Source organism: Belonocnema kinseyi, chromosome 2 (assembly GCF_010883055.1).
Source record: "Belonocnema kinseyi isolate 2016_QV_RU_SX_M_011 chromosome 2, B_treatae_v1, whole genome shotgun sequence".
Classification (NCBI taxonomy): domain Eukaryota; kingdom Metazoa; phylum Arthropoda; class Insecta; order Hymenoptera; family Cynipidae; genus Belonocnema; species Belonocnema kinseyi.
The window spans coordinates 77,776,067-77,801,752 of NC_046658.1; positions in this window are offsets into that span (position 1 = coordinate 77,776,067).

Consider the following 25,686-nt stretch of genomic DNA (forward strand, 5'->3'; position numbering starts at 1 on the left):
ACCCGTACACTGCATTTCTGATTAGAGACGAGAATTTATTTGATGAATTTTAGGTGATTAATTCAATTTAAAATGTTTGAAAATATTTGGGGGCATCAAAGAACTTTCACCCACCCTATCTTACTATATATGTACATTAATTCTACAATATAATGGTATATTAAATTTACAACTGTATACTGCTTCTATGACATTCATAGCAAAATCACGATATAAATTTCTAAGATGAATTTTAAATAATAAAAGATAAATTTCCAAACTGCAAGACGAATAGAATTTTCAACCAAATACATAGATTTTTCACGAAAATTAAAAATTACTTTCCAATTGAAAAACAATTAGAACAGTTTAATCAGACTAAAAATACGAGTTTTTAATAATATACCTCAAACAAATAGATGATATTTTAACGAAGCAGATTAATTTTAATTTAAGAAATATACATTTTCAACAAAAAAAGATAATTTTCAACCAAACAAAGTATCGTTAAATTCACAGTTTAAATCATTTATTTTAAAAAACAAAATTAAAAATCTTCAACTACTTTAATTTAACCAGAAAAACGGATTATCAACAACATATATAATTTTTCTACCAAAACTTTGGAATTTCTACTTATTAAGTATAACTTTTTAGTTAAAAATAGGATGATTGAAATTTCAGATAAAATTCCTAATTTTTAACAAAATCAGAAGAACGCATTATCAATAGAATAATAAGTTAATTTTTAATCAAAGTGGCTAATCTTAAAAAAAAAGAATCCTAACAAAGCAATTGAACTTTCAAACAAGCAATTGAATTTTTAACATCGAAATTTTCTAATGAATTAAAAAAAAATCTGTTTAATAATTACATAAATTGTTGAAGAAAGGGCTGCATTATTCACTAAGCAGTAGATTTTTCAACCCAAAAATAAGATTAAGCACGAAGAAGTTAATTTGGTACTAAAAAGTTTAATTTTTAAATAAATAATTTATTTTTAACATAATAGAGTTAATAGAGATGAAGCTTTTAAAAACAGATGGATAACAAGGTGGTTTAACTTGCAACTAAATAATTAAATTTTGATAAAAAAATATGATTTGCTTACAAAGTAAAAGCATTGTCAACAAAATTAATAAAATTTTGAAACAATTAGTAGAATTTTCAATAAAACTGGATTAAATACAAAACAAAAATATAATAGCAGTGTTTTCAAAAACAAAAAAATTAATTAATAACCAAAAACAACTTGGTTTTTATTTAGGTCTATCATTATGTGCAAAATATTAGAAAAAGGAGAAGTTACTCGAAAACAGACAAAAAAAGAAGTTTTTTTTCAACACGCGGAATTAATGTGTAGTCTCGAATATTAAAATGGTTTTCAACCGTATTAAGTTATTATTTTAGTTTTTCAGCATAAGCCCTTGGCAACCTCAAATTAGTAAAGTAGTTTAGACACGGTCCCTTCCTATTGCATTCAATCATTTCAAGGGAAAAAGATGCTGTGTTTAGATTTTCCAATTGTAGATTTCTACCTGAGGCAAATTCACTTTATACTCATTTTTTTAAAAAGACAATCTCATAGTAATAAATCAATATCTTGTTACATTAGTTCTATATGGAAATTCCCTTCTGAAGGAGGAAGACAGCAGATCTATATAGAAATGGTTATTTATCCAGATAGAGAATGATCGAGTTTGATTCGAGTTCGAAATTGACCGATCGGAGAACAATTTTGTAAATCTGCTCCATGTAGGTTTCGATAAACAAAGAATGCAAAATAAGAAGCCAGCCATTCCGTTACTTCTGATTCTATTACCATTCTTCAGTTACTGATTGCAGAACTTTATCATTGAGAAATGTAACTAGATTTATGATTGAAAGAGATCAAAATTTATACGAACTGGTTTTGTTATAAGTATAACATTTTACATTTAAAGTTTCTTCTTAATTCTTTCAAAATAAATAGATTTAGGCTCAACCAGTGAAGACTGAAAGAAGTAGCATTTCATCTATAAGATCTTGAATAGGAATATGATCAGAAATCTGGAAGAGATCACTCGAGATGTTCTAGCTCTATCTATCTTTCTTCCATCTTGATTGGTATCTACTAATCCAATCGTACAAATCGGCTACACGTAGATAAAATCTGCACAAGACTAACCTCAATGTCTTCTAGACATGTTAGGTCGCTCGAACCCCATACATCTTTGGGCACTTGAAAGTCACATTATCCAATAAGTCATTAAATTTAAATTGATGCGGATTAACCAGTTTGTCTTAAATAGTTACTTTTTTTGTTTAGGGAGCATGCCTAAATTACATTACGTTCTTTTCTAAAGTTTTAAAACACATTTTCATTAATTTATTTAAGGGTCATGCAAAACAACGAAAGGAGATTTGGATAGAGAGAAGACTTGATAGGATCTTACTGTATCTTGTAAATGAAGAAATCAGTTCAACTTTTACCAAGCAGTTTAATTTTCAGCCTAACAGATGAATTCTCCAAAAAAACGTATAATAATTGATATTTTAACCGAGGTAAGATTTAAGAAAAATAAAAAACAGCGAAATTAAGCAGAAAAGATGAATGTTCAATAATGTAGCTGAATCATCAACCAAAAAAGTTTCATTTTCAAATATATATAAATATATATAATATAGTATATCGTGCAAAGTGTTAATTTTTTAACTTAAAATGAGGAGCTTTCTACAAAAAACATAAATTTTTAACCAAATAATTTAATTATTGGCAAAAAGATGTATTTTTAGCAAAGAAGATAAGTTCCTACTAAAAAATGAATAAATGATTAAACTTATAAATCTTTAATAAAGAAAATGAATTTTTAAGAAATTAGTTTACCTTGCAACAAATGAAATGAATTTTTAACTTAAAAATATGAATTTGCAATAAAAGATATAATAGTCGATATTGCAACGAGAAAAAGATTTCATTATAAATTATACAAAGTTGAGTCTGATCAAAAAATAAAATTTTATAAGAAATACTTGAATACTTAAATATAACAGATTAATATTAAACCAAATAGTTCATTACATTTTTATTGAAAAAAGAGTAATCGAATTATTTGTTTTTAATCAAATAATTTAATATTTAACAAAAGTGGATACATTTTTGACTGACTATGGAATGGTTACATTTGTTATTAAAGAAATTAATTTTTAAGCAATAAAAAAGTGAATCATCAACAAAATAATTAAAGTATCAATAAATAGCTTTAACTTTCAATTAAGTAGTTGAGATTTTACCACATTATTAAATAAATAAGCCAAAAATGCAATTTTTTTACAAAACAGTTGAATTTTAGACATTCAAAATGTTTTAAAATATTATGTTAGAAAATTGAAAATTTTAATTAAAAATAAACTTGCGGACTATGCAACATTTTAGGTCCTAAAAAAATGATAAAATCGAACGTTAATAAGAATAAATACTTGATGTTATTAACACATTGTATATTCTAAGTTTATAAATACTTAAAAATTAATAATTCGTGGATAACTCTTCATTTTTTCATACATTTATTACTATTTCGTGAAATTATGAATATTAATGAAAATAAAATACAATAATGAGAAATCAAGGAATTTGAAAGAAGAAGGAAGGGGATTTGGTTGGCTGCCTTTTCATTTTTCTATTCTCTTTTTTTTCGTTCTACAAATAACTAATTTTTTACCTTTTTTTGTAAATTTTTTTCTTTGAATTACAGTAGGTTCATTTTATGGTTATTGTCAAAATTTTTTCGCTGTGTTCTTGGTTTTGTTTTCAGGAATTCTATATATTAACGTTATTATTGGAAGTTAAACAGGATTTTAAACTTGATTTTAATCTAATTCAAATTTCCTACACTTTAGTTACAGTTAATATTATTACTGATATTGCTAGGTGTGTGCTAATAATATTAATTCAAAATTGCAATTAATACTATCATAATTATCAATAAAGTAACAAATTTCCCATACATAAATAACCCGTCATTTATTATAATTCAAGCACTTTTTCAAAGTTATAAGAAACCATAGTCAGAAAAAATTTAATTTGAAATAAACTTTTTTAAAATTAATGTATTCTGTAAGTTTAAATTATTCTATTTAAACAGATGTTTTTTGTTCAAAATGAAATCATTAGTAATATTATTTTGATTGTTGAATCACCAAAAACGAATTTTTTCATATATGTTTTTTGGTAGGACAACTACATTTAATGTTATTTATTTTATTTGTTAATTTTTAGGGAAGTAAAAATTCTAAGTTGTATGAAGTTACCATGATAAATTTTTTTTTTCAAAGTGCTTTTAGTTTCGTTGATTTTTGTGAAGTGAATATATATTGCAAAGAAACACGCAATCTCGTGTTTAATAGGATTTAAAAAATAAAAAATAATAATCTAATAATATACCAATATATTCTAGGAGATTGTAAAGATTATTACGGGATTATACCAGATGAAATGGGATTACATAGCAGAACTTACACCAGATTACAACTGTGATTAAACCCTCACATTGTAGCAATTGTAAAAAGAGATGAAATTTGAAATCTGCATTAAAAACAGATCGGTAATATTGGACCCATTATTTTTTGTTTGTTTTTTGTTACCTAAGAAAATAGTTAAAAACTGTCTTTATTCAAAACTTGAGTTGCAAATATTTATTACTCTACAATTGAAGGCAACTAATTGAGGCCAAATTCGTTTTCAACGTTGAAAGTCACCTCGCAAGTAATTTAGCATTGAAGCAGAACATAGGTGATTTTTCAACTAGATTATCATAAAATCAAAAGTCACCCTTTCTGTTAGTTTCTGGAGTTCATGGAGCACTAATAATTTTGATACGATTTGAAAGAAGTATACCAAACGTCAGTTTTGAATGTGAAAATGAATAAGAGGCTCTGAGCAAGACTTACGGACGATTACGGAAGAGACCCATTCGGTTTTATGTAATCTGCAGCTTCAGATGACGGTGTGGTACTATCGGGAAATGGGAAACGACTCATGACCTAGCCTCGACCAGAAGATCACGTCCCCAGCTTGCTCTTGGCTATCCTCACGACTCGCCCCATATAATTTGGAGCGCTCACGTGACCCTGAAACGACTAGGGTCAACGCCACATTTGTAATCTTCCTGATGCCGGCGCGACCTGTTCGCACGTTGTTTGGTACCCGTTACTGTGCAGATAGATGACGAGGAGGAGGACGATGACGACAGGTTGGTCGATTCTACGTGGCATCCGTTGCTCGCTCCTATCTACCGATCTCCGATCGACCTCGATCTGCAAATGGCAGATCACTTCCATCGGTGAGATTTCTATCTCTGGGAGCAACCAGCGTGGTACTTACTCCACGTGTCTTTCTATACACGATCTTTGACAATTTATTGACAATGAATGTGGAAACTGTAAGTAGCCTCTGCATCAAGGGAAAACATTCAGACTTTTTTGCGCAATTCATTTAAGAGATTTTTAAAACTTTGAAGGGGCATCTTTTGAAATTTGGTTTAACTAACCATTCAGACTGTTCTTCTCTTAATACAAGGCTTCTGAACATTATTTTCTCTAAGCATTTTGAACTTACCCTATTGAGAACAAACTTTAATGACTTCACTCTTAACGAGACTAATGGCTGGCTCCTGAATCTAATTATTCAATTACGCGTCTCCTTACGCAACTTTTACAATCCGCCATAAAACTTTTACAACGTCTGGCCTACGATTACAATTCATTAGCACATGTAGAAATAAATGATTAACAAAGATGACTAAAAGGAGAAGTGGACGACATTAAAAGCCGAAAAATCATCACTGATGGGTAATTGGGGTCGGAATCAAAGTTTCCTTATTCTGTAATGAGCTTGAGCTTTTCATTCTCATCATCTACGACAACCTCGATGTTGTAACTTCGCTGGCAGATGGCGATCCGCCGTAAGAGCCGCTAGAGATTAGATCGATTTTTCATAGCCTCGCGAGAAAATCGCTCTCATGCCTAACAAGCGCCAGATGCAAATCGGACGAGCGCATTCACTCGGCTTGGTGGGTAATTTCTTTGCTCGCGTCTCACATCATCAATGTAGAAGTGGTGGCGTGGCGGTGATGCTCGGCGGACACAGCAGGTCCTTATAGAGACCATATGATGCGAATTCTGTTTGAGAGACGAACATCAAACGCCCGATACCTTCGTCGAGTCCTGCCAAGAGGAACATTAGGTCAGCTCTGAGCACCCAATTTTCTTCCTTCCTTACTCTCCCTTTCTTGTTAAATTCGCCCAATTAGCGAAATTAGATTTGTGCAGCCCATTCATAATAGTATCTAGGCCTTGGATTTTCGGAAAGGAAATTATGGCTGAGAAAAACGAATCAGTATTAATGTGCTATTAAATTGCTTGATTCCTTGATGACAATTGAATTTTCTTAAAATATTTCAATAGTTTAACATTACTAGTGATGGGTAAGCAATGGCGAATCCAGATGTACCTAGATACATATTGGGTACATAAAGTACTTAAGTCCTCTTAATTACTATAATAATTTATGTAAATTTTTTTCTAAAAATTTGAAACACATACCCCTCTTTTTGGGCCAGTAAGCCCCCCCCCCCCAGCTCTAACCGAAAGTAATTTTTACTGCATTTTTTCGTGAATTTTTTTAGGGGCTTTTTTGAAGTCGAAAACTGTTTAATTGCACTAAAAAAGAAGAATTTTCAAGAATTTACTTAAATCCATAACATAAAAAATTTTTTTAGTCAATAAGGAAAAATAAATCTTCCAAAATGTAGCACTTTCAAGTCAAAAAGACAAATTTACAGCAAAACAATTAAATTTCCATCTAAATAATCAAATTTTCAAACAAAAAAGGTTAATTTTCAAATAAAGAAATTAATTTTTTGCTATCAAATGTAAATCCACAACAAATTACATAAATTGTAGACCAAATAGCTAAATTTCCAACCAAGATGAATAATTTTCTACCCAACGAAAACAGGGCGGATTTTTTAAAAAATATATGAATTTTCAACTCACTGTTTAAATTTTCAACAAAAAGATTAATTCACTGCCAAGAAAGTCGATTTTTCTACTAAGTAGTTCAATTTTCTACAAAATAGTTTATTTTTACCAATTCATTAAATTCTTAAGCTAAAGAGCACGATTGTTCCCAAATGGTTGTATATACACGCAAAAATATGAATTTCCAACAGAACAGTTAATTTTCAAAAAAACAGTTTTTTAATCAACAATGTACCCCATGTAAGACAGAATAGAAAAATAGTTGCCCCCGCAGAAAAAATGCATTACGCAATTTATGCACGGCCTTTTACATACATGAGTCGAAGAAACTTTATAATCGCCCTCTCCGAAAAACTTCCTGGACCCGCCTTTATGGTTAACTTCTTACAAGAAACTTCTTTTTTTGAGATGAAATCACTATAGTCACTTTCTTTATTTAAAATATCACTTGCTCACTTCTTTTAATAAAAGAAAATAGGGAAACCCAAGGTTTTCTGAAATTTATTAAATTTGGTTTAATTCATTCGAATTCTTTGGAATTCTCTTGAAATTCACAGGATTCGTCGGCATTCTTTTAAAAATATTTTAAAACTTTTGTAATTTTTCGTGAATACTTTTACATTTACATATAATTCTTATTGATTTTATCGGATTTTTATTGACTAATTGTCTTCACTACGACTTATTTAAATTCAGTGCATTTTTATTTTATTTTAACATGAAAATTGTAAAAGAACAGTTGAGAACTGCATGAATTCTCAAAGATTGAAACTTTTGTATGAAGATAAATATAAAAATTGTATAGAATTATATTAACTAAACTCTACTCCGTGATTGAGAAAGTGTGGTTTACAGAGCTAGGAATTACTGCTAACTTAAATGAAGATTCTTAAAATTTTGTAATTATTGGAATTAATTTTCTGTTTAATCTTAATTAAAAAAATCTAATGCAAAACGATTTTCAAGAAAAATATATAATTTAACAAAATTATTGCTGTTGTTTTCTTCATCTTTAAATTTAATCGGCACTGTTTAGGTCTAAAATCCTTTAAAATTGTATTCTTCTAGGTCAACTTATTTTCCAGTTACCATAAAAATCTTACTGTATATTTTTTTAAAACCTTATTTATTGACTTCTGTGGTCGATTTATGTCACGATGTTTCAAAAAATCAAGTTAGAAAATTTTCATCGATACAAAGCTTCTTTTAAACAAAAGCAAAATCTATCAATTTTGAAGTATATAATAACAATGCATTTCCACTGGTCCATGTAATATAATATCAAGTTCAAGTCATTCCGTATAAAGAAACATAAAGTAAAATATTAATATACTCTATATAATAGTGAATATTGCCAAAAATACCATTATATTTTATTACCGCATAGAGAAAAGCCTGTTTTTAAGTATTTTATCTTCATGAGTCAGAATATCAAAATCGATAAAAAAGAATTTTATTCCATATACGGAGCACTCAAACCTGATGTTTTATAGGAATTAACCGGAACTTGCTTCCTTATATGGACTTACCTGAACTTGATTCCATGTTTTATGGCAAAGTCTATTAACACTAAATACATTAAACTCAACTAACAACAATTTTATTTGGAGAATAACCTAAAAAATTTTATAACTCTTTGGAGCCCATGAAGTATCAGCACGGACGTTGAGGCATGCCCGTTCCAGAGATTCCGGTGCGATGAAAATATTATCTAATTCGGATTGTGAAGTCTAAATCAATTTTACAAAAAATAAGAATTTGCTAATACTCCTAAGTGAAAAGATATTTCTCCACAAAACCACTTTCGACATTTTCCTAATCAAAAGTCCCAAGTTATATAGGCGCCTTCTTTACTGAAAAAGTTTCAAGAAATATTTTGTAGAGAAAAACTGCGGTTGAAGGCTATGGTTTACTATTTAAAATTAGTAAAGTTGCCCTTGTATGTAAAGGTAAGTTTTTTTATTGTCGCAATAAATATCGACTTATAGTAAACTGAACTATATAATCTAGTTTAAAGAATCTAGTACATGTACATGAATCTAGTACATCTAGACATGATTCTCACAGTTAAAATAACTATTCCTTTACACATAAAATAGATCTCTATATTTGTATAAGCTATTACTAGCTTATGTCATAAAGCATGTTGAAATAAATCACAATGCTAAAATAATGGATTTAAGTCAAATGAAAAGAGTTATTGTATTCTAATGAACCTACGACTTGAAAGGTTATGAGATTATACTAGATATACGTTTGAAGTTGTTCAAAAACGCCAAATACAACATTTTACTTTTATATATAAGTGAAAGGAAGTGAATTTGAATAATATAGATTTACTTCAAGTCAAATTATGAATTTTAACTTCGTTTCAAAATTAGTACAATTTTTGTAAAGTTGTTCTTCCAAGAGCCTCTTCACTGACGCGCCTGGTTGTGAATTCACGTGGTGTGTTATTGACCACAATTTTGGAATGAAACAAGTAAAAAGTATTATTTAATGCATTAAAGAATCGCAAGACAAAAGATCATTGACAGTGGTGTAACCAGAATTTGATAAAGGGAGGGGTTTCAAAGGCTGAACAGAAAGTACGTTACTACTTGAAGGAAAAAATAGGATAAACATACAATGTAAAATTTATAAATACCATATATATAGATATATATTCATATTAGTGTTCAAAGTTTAGTTTAATATTGCATTTAGCATAGTGTTTGTTTTTTATTAAGTATTCTTGATAATGCACCAATATTAGCTGCATTCGCTATTTGGTTAGCTTAGTCTAGTGTTAGAGAAACTCATTGGTCAAAACAGGTACTATTTTTCTTTTATCTGCACTAAAAATACCCTAGTGCTTATAGTTTCTTTAATCTAGAATTAAAGAAAAATTTCAGTTTATCTGTACGATTTCAAAATTCTCAAATTCATTACGGTTTTATTAGGTTAAGATTATTATTATTATATATTATTATATATTATTATTATACTCAAGATTTGCATTATTATGGTTCACATTTTATCCATTAGAAATAAATATTTTTATGAAGATTGGGGACATTTTTTATTGGATCGAGGGTATCCTTACCTTAGACAGTGGGCGGGGAAGCAGTTTAGGGAGGTGTATAAGATGTACGATGAACTGGGGCAGTTTACAAAAATTAAGTTAGCATGCAACTACTCCACCATTAGAGAGTATTTCAACACTCAAACTTTTATTAATCGATGTTATAGGGCGATGTTATGTGATAGATAAATGATAACTTATAGTAAATGTAAGAGATATATTTAACAGTTAACCTGCTTTAAATAATTCATATGTTTTGTTATTTACTCTTTGTAAAAAATAAGTACAAAAAACATGGCTGCTGTCACTAGGATAATTGGTGCAAATAGCCGTTCACCATTCTAAGGCCGATTTTAGAAAATATTCTTCACCAAATAACTGTTCTTTTTGTTATAGTTATAATGACATTTACAGTGAAGATGAGCATGACAACCATGCTGAAATTATGAATTTTAATATCAAATACACTATAGTAAATGCTAGTAAGCCAGTACCAGTTGTTTTTCACAGTGAGCTAAAAACACAAAACAAAAATCTGTGAATAATCAAGAAGAGTTCTGAGGTGGCGAATCTGAGATAATTAGGGAAAGATATTCGAGATACAGGTAAGATGCAAAGCGAGATGCAGAGGAGACCGTACCTTTTTGATTTCAGTGGGCATTTAAAAATACCCAGTTGCGTGGAATCTGTAAATCGTGGACATAATCTGGCGAGGCTTCCGTCCTGGGAATGGGAATCCGGGGACTCCGACTTGTTTAGCCGTGAGTCTTTGTCATCGCGCCCAGCGGGTGTGCGGAGAGACGAGAGGGATTCACTCGATATCTAGAAGCCGTTGCCCGGAATTCCCTGGAACCAAGAAGTCGCATGTCGCTTCTCGATCCTCTCGATATGCTCGCTTTGTAGGCACCAAGGTACCAAGCTACATACGTGAACAGTCTCTGCGTAGATGGCCAACCTGCGGGTCCATAAGGTACATCTACTACCGTCTCGCTCGACTAGCCAGGAATCCTTGATCTCTTCTTTCGCGTGAGGGGAAATGGAAGATGTTATTAAATTGAAGGTATGGAGAATTCCATGGACCGGATTTTCCGTTGTATGGAATTGCATATAACGAATTTAGATAAATAAGCTCGATTTGGTACCAAGGTGTGAAACTACATTAAACAATCTCTACGCAGATGGTCAACCTGCTTAAGTATTTCTCGACTAGCTAGGAATCCTTGATCTCTTCTCTCTCTCTCTCTCTCTCTCTTTCTTGCGAGGAACAAGTCTGATGATAATTCCAACGTCGTAAACTGCGTATAACACGTAGTTTCCCACGTGGATTATGACCAAACTCTCGCTTTCAGTCCAGTGTCGGGGGTCGCCTTCAAATAGCTTTCAAATTAATTCAGGGGGATCGAAATATAAACAGTCAGGGCCGCCTGACTTTTTCATATAAAAAAGAGACTAAAATTTTATTTAGAAAAGTTCCTAGAAGCTTGTAAACATTATAATCATTAAATTTATAAGCATACTCATTATGAAAATAATGTTCATTGCTTTATTGTTATGTTTACAAGTATAAATATAGGGTCTTCTTTAGTTTATGTTTATTAAAAGTATACAATATTCGAAATCAAAAGTTGCACGCATTTGGAGAAAACTTCTTAAAAATGGAACTTTGAGTTTGAAGATGGCACAAGACGCTCCTTAATTGCGTCCCACACGAAGGTAAACTGCCCCAGCACATATGATTCACTATTGTGCTTCTTCTTTCTAATCACTTGTTTAAATTAGTTTACTTCTCACACAATTATTGACTTTTAAAAACTTTACAAGATGCCTCTTTAATACAAAACCCGAAAGGTGCAAAAATACAGAAGGCGCTGGATCTGTTTCATTTTGTGTGAACACCAGATACGTGTCGTTTTGTCTTCAAAGTTAAAGTTCTCTTTTTCACAAATTCCATAAAAATGTGTATTATTTTTTATTTTGAACAATTTTATTTTCTATAATCTAAAATTTTAGGAAATTGTGTGTGAAGTTATATTATATCCGAATAAAGTGATGAGCCAATTATGCGAAAAATGAAATGAGTATGCATGTGTATGAACTTTATTTTCATGTTTACAGGTTTCTGGGATTTTTCATTTGTAAAATTTGTGGAACTTTCTTCAGCAATAAACATACTATAAAAATTGTAGTTATTCAAGGGGGCGTTCAAAAATTACGTCACAGTACTAAAGGGAAGTTTAGCAGCTCTCGTCACGATTTGCAACGTGAAGGATTGAGTTAATACAAAATGTGACATCACACATGAAAAATATGAATCTTAATAAAAATTCTTCAAAATGCTTGCAAAATTCAAATTTAGTGATTTTTTTTTAGAAGTAATACATCTTAAGAAATACTTCAAAAATTTTCCCTTATTACCCTTTCTATACATTTTTGAAAAAATGCCTATTTTTTCCTGTTCTAAAGAAGCTTATTTTGACTAAAACTTCTGCAGATTGGTTGAAGATTTCACGATTTTGTTAAAAATTCCCTTTTTTTATTTGAAACTTAATTTTTCTAACCAAAAATTTAACTAATCTCATTTTGGCTAAAAATTCGTTGTTTTTGGTTTCAAATCCAAATAGTTCGTTTGAATCTTACATACAGTCAAAGCTGTCAAAAAGGCTACTACGAATAAGACCACTTCCCCTGATCCTTCCTCGAGCTCATCGAGCTGCTTCAATTAAATTTTTTGTTAATACTATATTATTTTGGTTAAAATATCCATTATTTTCTTGAAAATTCAAGTATTTCGTTTAAAACTCACCTATCTCGTTATTTTTTTTTAAATACAAATTCAACTTTCTCAACTGCCTTCTAAAAAAATCGTCTTTCTGACTTAAGAATTTAACCACTTGGTGAAAAATGCAATTGTTAGACGTATACGTTTAATATTTTTACATTATCATTATGATGAGAAGGTATTGCTTTTATGTAAAATTTGATTTCTACGAAGATGTCTGTCTGTAATTTGTAGCCTGTAGCCTGTAGGCATGATAAATCTAAAAAAAGACTGATCAAATTTCATAGAGCTTTGGCACACTTTTCTAAGGGCTAGAAAAGGAGAGGTTTATTATCAAACTATTTTTGACCAGATGTTCTGCTTTTATTCATGAAAATTTTTTGTTTTCTTTAATACAAAAAATTGCTTTTCCAGAAAAACTATATGAGACCAAAAAAATTTTTTGAAGCAAACTAATCATCCCAAAAAGATCTACAAATTTACATTGGACCATTTTTTGGTAAGACACATACTTTCGTTTGAGAATTATACTAATTGCTGGTAGATTCATTTTTTTCATGAAAAATTCAACTCTATTGTTGAATATTTATCCTTTTAGATAGGAAATTGGTCCTTTTGGATTGAAAATTTAATTTAATAGTAGAAATTTTACTTCTTGGCTTGAAAATTAAACTATTTGATTCAAAAGGCAACTATTTGTGGTTCATGTTTCATCTTTTCTGTTTGATAATTCTAGCATTTTCCTGGAAACTAATCTCTCTAGGTTAAAAATTTAACTATTCTGTTAAAAGATCATATTTTGGTTGAAAATCGTAATCTGTTGTTAAATATTTGTCTGTTTGGATACAAAATTCAACTCTCTTCTAGAAGATTTGATTTCTTGACTTGAAAATTTAACAATTTGGTTAAAAATGTAACTGTTTGTGATTGCTTGAATTCCGTTGGTTTGCAACTTTGACCATTTCGTTTGACAATTGAACTATCTGGTGGAAAATTCATATTTCTATGTTGAAAATTCAACGATTTTGTTATAGTTTTATTTTCCGAAAATTTAACTTTCTTCTTTCAAATTCTTCTTTTATCAATCAAAATTATTCTATTTTGTTACAACACCATACTTTGTTTGAAATTGAACTATTTCGTTAAAAATTTAACTATCTGGTTGAAAATCCGTCTCTTACTTGAAATTTTAATTATTTGGTGGAAAAAGCAACTGTTTCGCCTGAAATTAATTCACTTGTTTGTTGAAAATTTAACCATACGGTGGATAAATCTGCTTGTTCCTGCGAGATTCAACTTTTTTGTTGGAAATTCATTTCAACCTAAAATCTTGAGCGTTTTGTATCAAATTCAGTGTGGTGCCTATACATATGTATTTTATTCGCAGCAAGTCATTCACCTATTATTCTCCTCTATTCCTAAAAATATTTTGTGATTTACTTTAAGAAATTATACAATGAAATCAAAGAAAATAATCAGACGTAAAAGGGATGGGGGGCATTCAAATGTTTAAGGTCACGCTGAAATTGGAATAAGTAAGTAATAAAAAAGATCATCAATTGGACAATTGTCCACATGCTGGGAAATGATGAGCCGCCGCCTATGGCAAGGAGAAGATAAGCGTGTATAGGTTCACCTTTTTCCCCCTGAATTCTTGGTGAACACTATATACATCAGCGAGACGGGGGACATATTTCGACCAGGCTTCCTATTTATTTATTTTACCACAGGTCGCGAGAGGAACGTTGGAAAAAAGAGAAACTATGTGGAGGATAGGTTGACCTGAGTAAGAGAGAAAGAGTGCGACTTAGTTCAGAGATTAAATTCTGCCCCTTTTCGAGACTAAGTTATGCATTTCGGTCAGTCCTCCCTTTTTTACGGACTTATCTTCGGGGCATCTTCCCTCCGGGGAGCAAAAGGCCCAGTCTAGAGTCTTATAGAGGACAAGGGAATGTTGGTCATGGTATCTCTTTGCTGACTTTGTAAATCTCCGATTAAAATGCTCTCTAACCGGTATCAAATGAGACGTCACCCTCTTGCGCCATCTAAATACCCAAGTCTTTATAATTTTGAGTCGAGTCATATAATAGCGTTTGTATGACATGGATGCCATATGTGAGGCAAGGTGGGGTGAAGTAAATGTTTATTTTCATAAAATAAATGACAGTAAATTTAGCTCATGTGGTTCAATTAATTGGGAGAGTCTGCTCTTGCTGTTATTTCAATTACAAGCCGTTAAAGTTTTAGTCATTTACATTTAAAAAGATTGTAATTATATATAATAATAACACAGGCACACAAAAAAAATATTTCGAACCAAAAAGCAAACTATAAGGGGTGTTCCACCACCTATACAAACCCTCGTACTATGTGATAGTCCACACAAAAATAAACAAAAAAATCATCTGGTAAAAATTCCTGCGACACTTAGTTTGGACACATGAAATATTAAAAATTGGCCCTATTCAAGTAATGAAGAGCGAGCTGTTAAGCTTTCTCTGTACAAACTAAACTTCGCACAACTTTTTGCCAGAGGACTGTTTTGTTATTTTCTTGTGTCCCATCTCATAGTGCATTGGAGTAATGCAAGGGGTTGCATATGTATTTGACAATCTTAGTCCAACTCTACATTGATGGAAATTTTCTGTTTAGCAGTTTTTTTAGGATTTTGAATTTTCAAAGAGAGAGTACCTGTTATTTGGTGCTGTGAATTTCTACTAATGGGAGCTTTTTCTTGTTTCTTCGTTGTGGTCCAAATTGATCGTTGGATTCTTGTTTTTTTAACAGGAGTTTGCATAGATTTAGTTTAGATCAAATTATTTCAAGAAGGTCACTATTAACCGAAATTTTTTTCTTGATCTAAAATAAATTTTTTAATACCCTTACCCGAGTAAAAATGCTTCGACTTGAGTTCGACTTACATAGTAAAGTCTTAAGTTCGTCTTCAACACTTAGATGTTTGGCTGCGTCTCAAAACTGAGTCGAGACGTAAGTTTTCGTCTTACTTTTATGGTCACGACAGGTAAGACGGCGTTTGAATGTCTCAAGTCGAGCCCTGTCTCAGCTAAGATGACGTTTACTTGTCTTAAGACGAGCCTTGTCTTGGCTCAAATGGCCGGCGTAAAGTTTTCTCAATACGAACCTTTTTCTACTCAGAAATGAGATTGAAATTGACGAGTAAAAGAATGGTAATTATTAAGTAAGTTATTTTTAATTGAAAAAATTCAGAATTTGTGGGTCTGAATGAGTATCGCTCTTAAAGATTTTCTCTAAAACAATTAAAATTGTAACTCACTAGAAGGATCTCCTGAGCCGTTAGAAATACGTAAAAAAAAACAACATTTTCGGTATCCTCGCCAAACAATTATAATACAAATGAAAAAGTTAGGACAGGTGTAGACTCGAAGTTATAAACCATTTGTCTTGGATTCATAAAAATTCGACTCAATATATAAATGGGCGATCGTCTTTTCCTCCACGGCTACCTGCCTAACCTTCCCCTCCCACTGCGCAACGACACTACCCTCACTGGATTCTAAGTTGCTTCAGGCCCTCAATGTGATATCCCCCATAAAGATAATGCCTTTGTGTTACAATTTACCCATTTCCTTGCCGTTGAGTTAATCAATCAATTATCAATCAATTTTATATTGTATCTTTCGTTCGCGGAGCTGTTGAAAACTTAAGAAAAAAACCGCATTTTTCGAAAATTATTAAAAGAGAATATTATTTAAAATAATGATAACTTGATAATCGCTGGCTGATGTTATTGATCCTCAAAACTTAGTTTTGTAGAAATTTTTGAGTACATTGTTGTCTTTAGAGTTTAGAGTCAAGTGAATCGAAAACAATTGACTTGTTTCAGCGTTTTGGCACAAAATGGTGATCCTTATCAGTCAGTTTTCTTAAATCTGTGAAATGTACATAATTTCTTGCAGGTATGCTCTTTTACAATTGAAAATACTATTCTTAGAAAAAAATCTCTTAACGAACAACAACTAATGAAAAAACAATTAAAATGTAGTAGGAAAATCTTGTAATAAAATTTATGAACAATTTTTTTTTAAGTTTTCAGAAAACACTGCAGTCTAAGAACTCTTTTTAAATTATTTTTTATCCATGTATATTAAATCCAATTTTTTGTATGAAACCCTTAAACACAGCTTTTTATGTATAAGAGAAATAGTGGTAATTAATGAATTTTTCTGGTATGATGAGGAATTATATCTGTGAAAGTGAAATTTTTTCTCTTGAAAGTTGCTCTGTAGTAAGAATACAAAATTTAAAAAAAAAACTTTGTAGCCAAATAATTATTCAAATATTTTGTTAACACTTTTCTTTTCCTTATATCAACGAAAAGTTGATGCCAATTTTTTCACAGTAGTAGGAATACAGATTGGCGAGGAACATTGTACTTAAAAAAATGTTTCCTCGATTTCTTATACACAAATTTTCCTTTAACAAAGTTTTGTATCTCTTTAAATATTTAAATTTTTCAGAATGTTCATAATTTCAATTTTTTAAATAGAAATGTACTGAGTTTCCTGTTTTAAAATTATTTCTATGAAAGAAAGCATTTCCAAAATCACATTATAGTAAAAAATCAATTGGTAAAAAAGAGCATTGTAGTTATATAATTATATAATTCTGCTTTTAAATTTAAACATTGTATCTAAAGAACCCAAGAAAGTAGAAAATAAATGTTCTTTGATCCATAAGAATTATTATTGTAAAAGTAACAATAATTGTTCGCCTTTCAAAATAAACTTTTTGTCGATAAGAAAAGAACATTTTTTAAATAATACTGAAATAATTATTCAACTACAAAGTTTCTTATAATTTAATTTTTTTTACTACAGGTTCATTTTTAAAGGGACTGCAATGTTTTTTGACAATTTAAACAAAATTTGTTAAATATTGTACTACTGCATTCTGATTTTTTTTCATCAATGTTGTATTTCGTTAAAATATATTGTTTTAATGATACTGAATGATTTATCAATAGTTATTAATAAAATTAAATTAAATATAAATGTTAAGTTAAATAATGTATATAATTTAGAAACTGAGATATTAACCCAAGAATAACACTTTCAATTGTAAAACTGCGTACTTACAAGACGTTATGGACTTTTCGCAGATTAATTAAAACTCACTGATAAGGGTCAACATTGTGGGCCAAAAATTACGTTTGTTAACTTGAATTAATTATTATCTCACTACCATTTAAAAGTGGATCAAAAGTGAAAATTTTTAGAAAAAACTGCAACATACGAGAATCACTGTAAGAGAATATTTTTATAAATGATAATAATAACTTGTTCAAACACTTTTGTTAAGTTGAATCAATTATTAATTTACGATAACTTAAAAAGTGGAAAATTGTATTTATTGTTTTTATTTATTCATTATTTATAATGGTATTGTATTGTATGTATAATTGACCAAAAGTGAAAAATTGTTTAATTTTTCGTCCATAAAATGTGCATGTATCATATTTATACATTATTAGATTGGAAATAATCTAATTATGTATATTTAAATGATTTTCTTGTACATACTGATATTCTTGAAATAGGAATAGATATAATTTGGAAGACAAAGGGATTATCTCCAAAGGGGACGTAGCATCGTGGGCCTGGAGCAACTTCGAATCCAGTGAGGGGTAGTGTCGCTGCACACTGGAAGGGGAAGGGTACGCAGGTAGCCGTGGAGGAAATAACGACTGCCTATATAAATATGTGTATTTAAGAGATAAAAGCTTGTCTTCAAGACATAAATTGAAGTCTGGCTCCGTCTCAATACTGAGAAATGCTCAAGTCGAACTTTGCGACTTCAGCATGTCTTGATTGGGAGCAATTCAAGTCGATCCCAAGTTGTTGCAAAAGTCAGCAACAATAAAAATGTAATGTTACAGCATGACTAACATTTTTCTCGTAAACGGCTAAAAGGATTTCTATGATTCCTAGATTGAAATATTTGTTTAAAAACGCACATTTTTAGTTCAATTTTCAAAGTTCAGTAGTTTTAGGATTGTTCAAACTCGAGGGCTTAAGAATAAAAATTTTGTTTCCACTTTTGACGTTGAAAATTCCCGTGAACATCTTTTTTGCTTTTAGAGAAATATTTTCATTCAATTATGCAACATTATAATTTTGTATGTAATAAGAATTTAAAACTCTATAATTTTATAAATCGTGAGTTTAAAACTTTGATTTCATTTCTGAATTTAAAATAGTCAAACTTTAAAGTCTTCGGATTAAACATTAATTAGGCTGAAAAGTTTTCACTATCAAACTATTCAATTTTGGACACTTTCGACTAGACATAATGAAACTTTAAATCCTTACAATTATAATTATCCTTATTTGACAATTCTAATACACAAGATTCAATTTTTAAGATCTTAAGGATGTCCCAGAGTCCTAATTTTATCAGATATTATTCGATTCATGTAAATATTCTTTAATTCGAAATAAAATTTATCAATTTAAAAGGCTTTAAATAAGAAATTATACAATTTCAACTCCCTTCTAATGACAATGTCCCACTGTCAAAATTTTAGTATTAAATTTTTTAATTTTAAGAAATTCTAATTCTAAATTTTTTAATTTTTAATATTCCAAATCTTTTAACTAGAAACTTACACATGTTAAATTCCTTTTCATTTATTTCCAAATATTGTCCTTTTTGTAACTTGTACTTAATATCAAATTGTTTAATTCAGTATTTCCTCCATTCAAAATCTTTCAATATTGTATTTTTTTCAACATTTACGTCTACAATTTGTTCAGTCGTTTGTACATATGGAAGATAGCATTTTCTAGATAAATTTTAATTCGAAAATTGTAATTACTGTTTTACAAATTTTCTAACTTAACTTTCCAAAAAGGGTTCAATAATTGGACATTTAAATTGTTTATATTTTCACTTTTAAAAAATCCAGATACGCAAATATGCGCTTCGCGTGCCTGCATTTCCTGCTAGTAATATTATAAAGAGGCCATATCGTTATAATTATATTATTATTTTGATCTTTTTATCACGCTATAACGAAATTTTCATAAGAACAAGGTTTTTTGTAATTTTTAAAATAACATTCATCTGAAAATCATTCAAAATTTTGTTCACTTTTTCGGGTTATTCTAAACTATTTTAAAAAACTCCGAAGGATTCCAGAGAATTTTCAGGGTTTACGAATAATTTAAAGGAATTTTAAGGAATTTTAATGGATTTCACAGGATTTTGAAGGCTTTTAAAAAGTTATTGTAATGCATTTTTCAGAATCTGAATGGATTTCATAGAACTTTAAGACAAAGTATATTTTGGTTGTTAAGTAATTCCAGATTGCACAATTGCAGAATTATTTTATTTTAGATCATAGTTGCATTATGTGAAATTAAAAGCTCTACAGAAACGAATGGTTTAAAGCAAAAATATTCAAACCTGAAGGGCAATTTTAGTTGTGAGCCTTTCAAAATTGTACAAAATTTAATCAATTATTTCAAGTTAAAACCGTTCAGAAGTGTGAAATATTAAATTAAAAGCCTTAAAAGTTTTCAAAATTATTTTAAACAAACTAGTTTGTAATTACATAAGACTAAAAAATTTTTAATTTTCAGAACTTCTAATTAAAGAATGTAGGAATATGGCGATCGAAGCGCTATATTCTCCGGCAAGTCAAATTGCAGCTCCCCTTATTCGCAAAAAATTAGTCGACAAAAAATTAGCAAAAATTAGTAGTGTGACTTGAATTATTTCTGCAACGAATCACATGCATGTCTCCTTATACTTTTGCCAACTCTTTGTGAACTTCAAACTTTTTCAAATGACGGATGCCGCAAATGTGACTCGCCGCAATTTCATCAATTTGTTGTGCACTTTGAATTTTTCAAATGGCCTAGTGCCCTTGTTCATCAGTAATTTTAATAAATTTTTTAATTTACTGCCTTGGCACAAACTCTATTGAATATTGACAAAAGCGTGCATTTTTCAGTGACAAAACTCTTTTAAATGCCCGAAGTAAATCTTTGTCACTGTTCCCGATTAGACTGTCGCCATTTTATTTTAACGCTTTTATGATCCACCTGTGCTGCTCCGATAGTTCGTTTAGACACTATATTCCCGAGGGTATCAGCTATTAAAACCTTTCTTAAAAAATCTTGACTCTCAAGCTCCCTGAACATCGTAAAAAGTTGAGTGTCTGCTTTAATATTTCATCCAGGCAACTTCTTTGTTTGAAAGTATCTCTCGGGGAATAGACAATAGAGTATAGCTATACTTATAATACGTATAGAGAATATGATTTCCTTCTGTACGGAAAATTGCTAAATAAGTCTAAGGATATTTACTTTCGCTGATCCAGGGATCTTTCTAGATTCCTTCGATCAATTTAACTTACATGTTAAGGTGTTTAAGGCATAATTTAGGTTCCACAGCTTAACTTTAGTTGTCAAAGCAACTAAAGTATTTTTCTCATGTCAGATATTTATAAAATTTTTGTTTTATTATCTAAGATGCGATGCAAAAGGCGATTGGAAAAGCAGTCCAACGCAGGATCTCCATGAAAATACCCCACTTGCCAGTTGATTAACAGTTCAAAAATCGATTTTTTCCGCATTAGGTCCCTTTCTTCGCAGACGGTCACATATAGACTGTAAGTATATGCCTAGGACCTTCAAGTTTGCAAGGAAGCCTTGAGCCGCTATCTGGCGGGCAGTAGATAACTAAAACGCTTTTGACACCTCGGCGAGTCGAAACATAAAGCGGTGAGATACGAGAGGCTCCGGGTCGGATTGGAACGCGGTACCCGCCGGTCCCTCTTAGCGTCCTTCACAACAGGTCGCGTCGATTAAGTCCACGCTCGTAATATAATAGATACCTGTAATGCTCCTCACACAACAACGCGCATTGCCCATAAGTGGTCGAGCTTGGTGGTGTATCTCAAGAAACTGGCGGTGGGAATACAGTCTTCCTCAAATCTATAATTATTCATGAATCATGAATCGTGATGATCAAATTATACCGTATGACAATCACCTATGATTACGGTAATTTCTTGTGTACTGAAGCTGATAAGAACCTGGAGGGATGTCGATATTGTCGAAGTTTTTTTTCAATCTTCGCAAAATCAAAGTCATTATTGATATTACGCATTGTCTTCCAAAATAAATATTAATGTTTGCATTTTAATATACAACATTATAATAGTTTCAAATTACTGGTAATATCAGATATTGGATAACACTTCCTCTTCAGCTGAATGCTATCTTCCATATGTACAAACGTCTGAACAAATTGTAGACGTAAATGAATTAGTGGAGTCACTTGACTTTAAATTCGAAGGTGGAAAACTCGTTTAAACAGCCAAGTACTAATGACCTTAGCACCCGACCTAATCATCATTGAATGTTCATTCCCTGCTGCTTTGTAACCTAGTTCGTGCCTTTAGATTGTGTTTCGTTGAGGATTTACAATCATCAGTTACTTCCATATTGTAGTTGAACATGAAACATGTGAATTTCGATTTTTGCCTTGTTTCTCAGCAATTCTTGGACGGGGCAACCGTTACAAGCAGCTTCTCTGTATGAACTACAAGTATCGCATCTCCCTGGAAAAATAATACACGACAGTTAAAATTAATCATTCTTCTCGGTTGCTTGTTACCTGTCCAAAAGCTTTTTCTGCTATATTTAAGTGTTGAAAATCTCTTAGAGCTGAATACAAAATTGCAAGTTATCAGATTGTTAATACATGTTCACTATATTTATTAACATTTCATAAGGTCATGCTATTGGAAAATTGTAAAAGAAGAGGGGCTTATGATTTTTAAAATGTGACCTATCTCAAAGTTGCGAAAGATCCATGAGCATTGGTACATAAATCAGGTGAGACTGGCAAATGTGCGAGTGTCGAGGGAGGATATGGGTTTATAAATCTACGGGATTCCCGGGTGGAGGAGCGCTCGTAAGTCGTGCAGTACCGATACGAATCTGCCGCGATGTAATATTTAGTCGATCGGCGCTCCCCATATGCCGCTGGACGCGAGAATGTACAATCGCGTTATCGACCCTTCAGTGGTTGTTCTAAATCACGTTTTTGTTATTCTCATCCACAAAATTGCCGTGAAGCTAAACTTTTCTGCAGCAGTGTTACCTTTTCTGTTTATGATTACTTCTGCTCGATGGGAGAAGAACTCTGGTAATTCGCTTAACCGTGCGGTTACCCGAAATGGTAATCTGTCCTAAGCCAAGTAATCCTAGGTTGCCTATCTGTGATCGAGAATAATCTAGTATGATCCTGGATGAGTCACTTGTAATCCCAGGTAATTCACGTATGATCCCATTTAATCCATTTAATGTACTTGTAGTCCTGGTTCATTCAATTGCGATCCGGAATAATCCAGGTTTATCCACTTGTCTTCTTAATTTATCTACTTTTAGTCCAGAGTAATTCACTTTCAAGACTGAGAAATCCCATTCATCCAAGTATTCCAGTTGTAATCCAAAATAATGAACTTGTAGCACTACGAAGTCCGCATGGAATCCTAGTTAATCTACTTGCTATTCCACGAACATTATACACTGAAGGGAACGGGCCACAACAGGAAATATTTTTAAAACACTGTTGAAAATCCACAAAATTCTGCGTTAAATAAACATCAGCTAAATGACCTAGACTTGTGGGTATTGAATAATCACATGAGAAAGGCGAGAATTATTCCTAGCTCCTGTCAAATGATGAAGTATAAAATTCTTTTCGTTTGGAATGTTATTTTTGTCTTCCTTACGTGATAAAATAATATCCATAATACCAATTTACATTTTATCCTAGTTAATCCACTTTCAGAACCAGGAAATCTACTTTTAATCCCATTTAATCAACTTTCAATCCCATTTAATCCACGTTCAATCTAATTTAATGCACTTGAAGTACCAGTTAATCAAAGTAACCTGGATAATACTGAGACATCCGCCTGATTAAAGGTACTTCAGATTCATCAGGGTTTCATATTTATGCAGAGCGACTTTTTAGGACTTGTTTCTCTCTCACTTTTGACGTCATTGTTGATCTAATTCGTTTTCACATTCAGCACAGTAAGTATTAATTCTGCTTCTTTTCTTATAAATAAATAGCCTCATTTCGAGGTTAGGGTTCGTCTTAACAAACTTGATAAATATACTGACTATAGGCTTCAACACGCAACATAGAAATATTTTGAAGTATACGAAGCCTACACACTCGTCTCGTGCTGGCTTTTGGCATTTTTCCACTTATTTGGTCACATTTTCAATTAATAATTAAAAATTTTTTGACGTTTGACACTTTAAATTGAAACTTGGAAGATTTGAAATCAACCCACTGTAGGTCCCGAAATGAATTGGGCGCCATCTACTGTCAAGATTGACTGTTAAGCGGGGTCTGGAGGGGGCCAAATTTAATATCCACAAAATTGTGTGCCCGATCTGGCCCAAGTCGGAAATAAAGCAAATATTTGGAAATTTCTGCTCAGGTAGCTCTTGTTATTTGATATTTGCAACTTGTTATTTGTCATTTGCAAGTTATTTCGGACTTAGTTGATTTATAAAAGTTTTTAAATTGTAGTGCAAACTGATTAAGATAATTTTTTAAATACATATGGAACATAATTTGTATGTCTTTGGTATCGCTGAATCCTACGATCACCTTAATTATGTAAGAGTTCTAAGGGTTCTTGATATAATCCACAACAAATTTTTTAGCTTCATTGTTCCTAAAATATAATGGAGCGGAAAGCTATTTTAAAGAAATTTTTCGACTGAAAATGTGTTTGGATGCAACAAAGTTATTCTACTGCCCCAAAAAAAAACTATTTTTAAAATTGTATTATAAATTTTCTGATTTAATTCAATAAATTTTATACTAAAATTTTATAATAATTATTCGGTCAATTCGGTTAAAAGTTCGACGATTTTCAAAATTTGAAAGATTTTATTCGTTTAACGAATTAATTTTATGTCGCGTGATAAATGAAATGTTGGACATTAGACACATTACATAAAACTAGATTTTTCACGGATTGAATGAAAATTATTTAAATCAGTATCATACATTTTACAATTTTAACTCATAAGGCTACAGCGACTACCGACTACCGATTCAGGGAAATTCCGTTGTACTACTTTTTCTTCTTTCTGATTCGGAACCATCAAAATAACATTTCTCTGCTGAGGTTCTCATATTGCAGACAACTCATCCAGTAAATTTCGTCACGGTTCAAAAAGCTGTAAAATAATTCAACGAGGTGGCTTTAATTGGTGGTAACTGTCTAGTAGCTAATTGAAATTATATAAATTCGCGTGACTCAGGATTCTGAAATTATGCGACTCAAATAATTTCAATGCAACCAATTTTTTCCGTAACCAAACCTTAAAAATTGTACAATGTATAAATCTGAAAAAAAATTAGCTCATACTCGCAACTAACTGATACTTCTTCCGCCGATTCCACTTAGACTTAATTAATCCGCCGGGATTCTGCAAACGAGGAGAATAGTAAGTCCCAGGAAACCAGAGATTCGATTTCCCCAAGGTTCGCGATACGACGCGACGCAAGGAGCAAAAATCACGGTCACTGGAATTATGCGACATTCCGTCGAGACTCGGAAGTGGTTTGGAGAACGCGGTATCGATTGGTTCTTATACACCAAGATGCACTCGTGCTCGGATAAGCAGGCGTCCAATTACGCTTGTAATACGGTCTTTTAAATTGTCTTTCGAAACCTTACTTATTAGTGAGGTCTTCGATAATAATTCTTTATCAGCGTGGCTTTAAGGAAAAATGGGCCCCTAGGGAATACATTTTT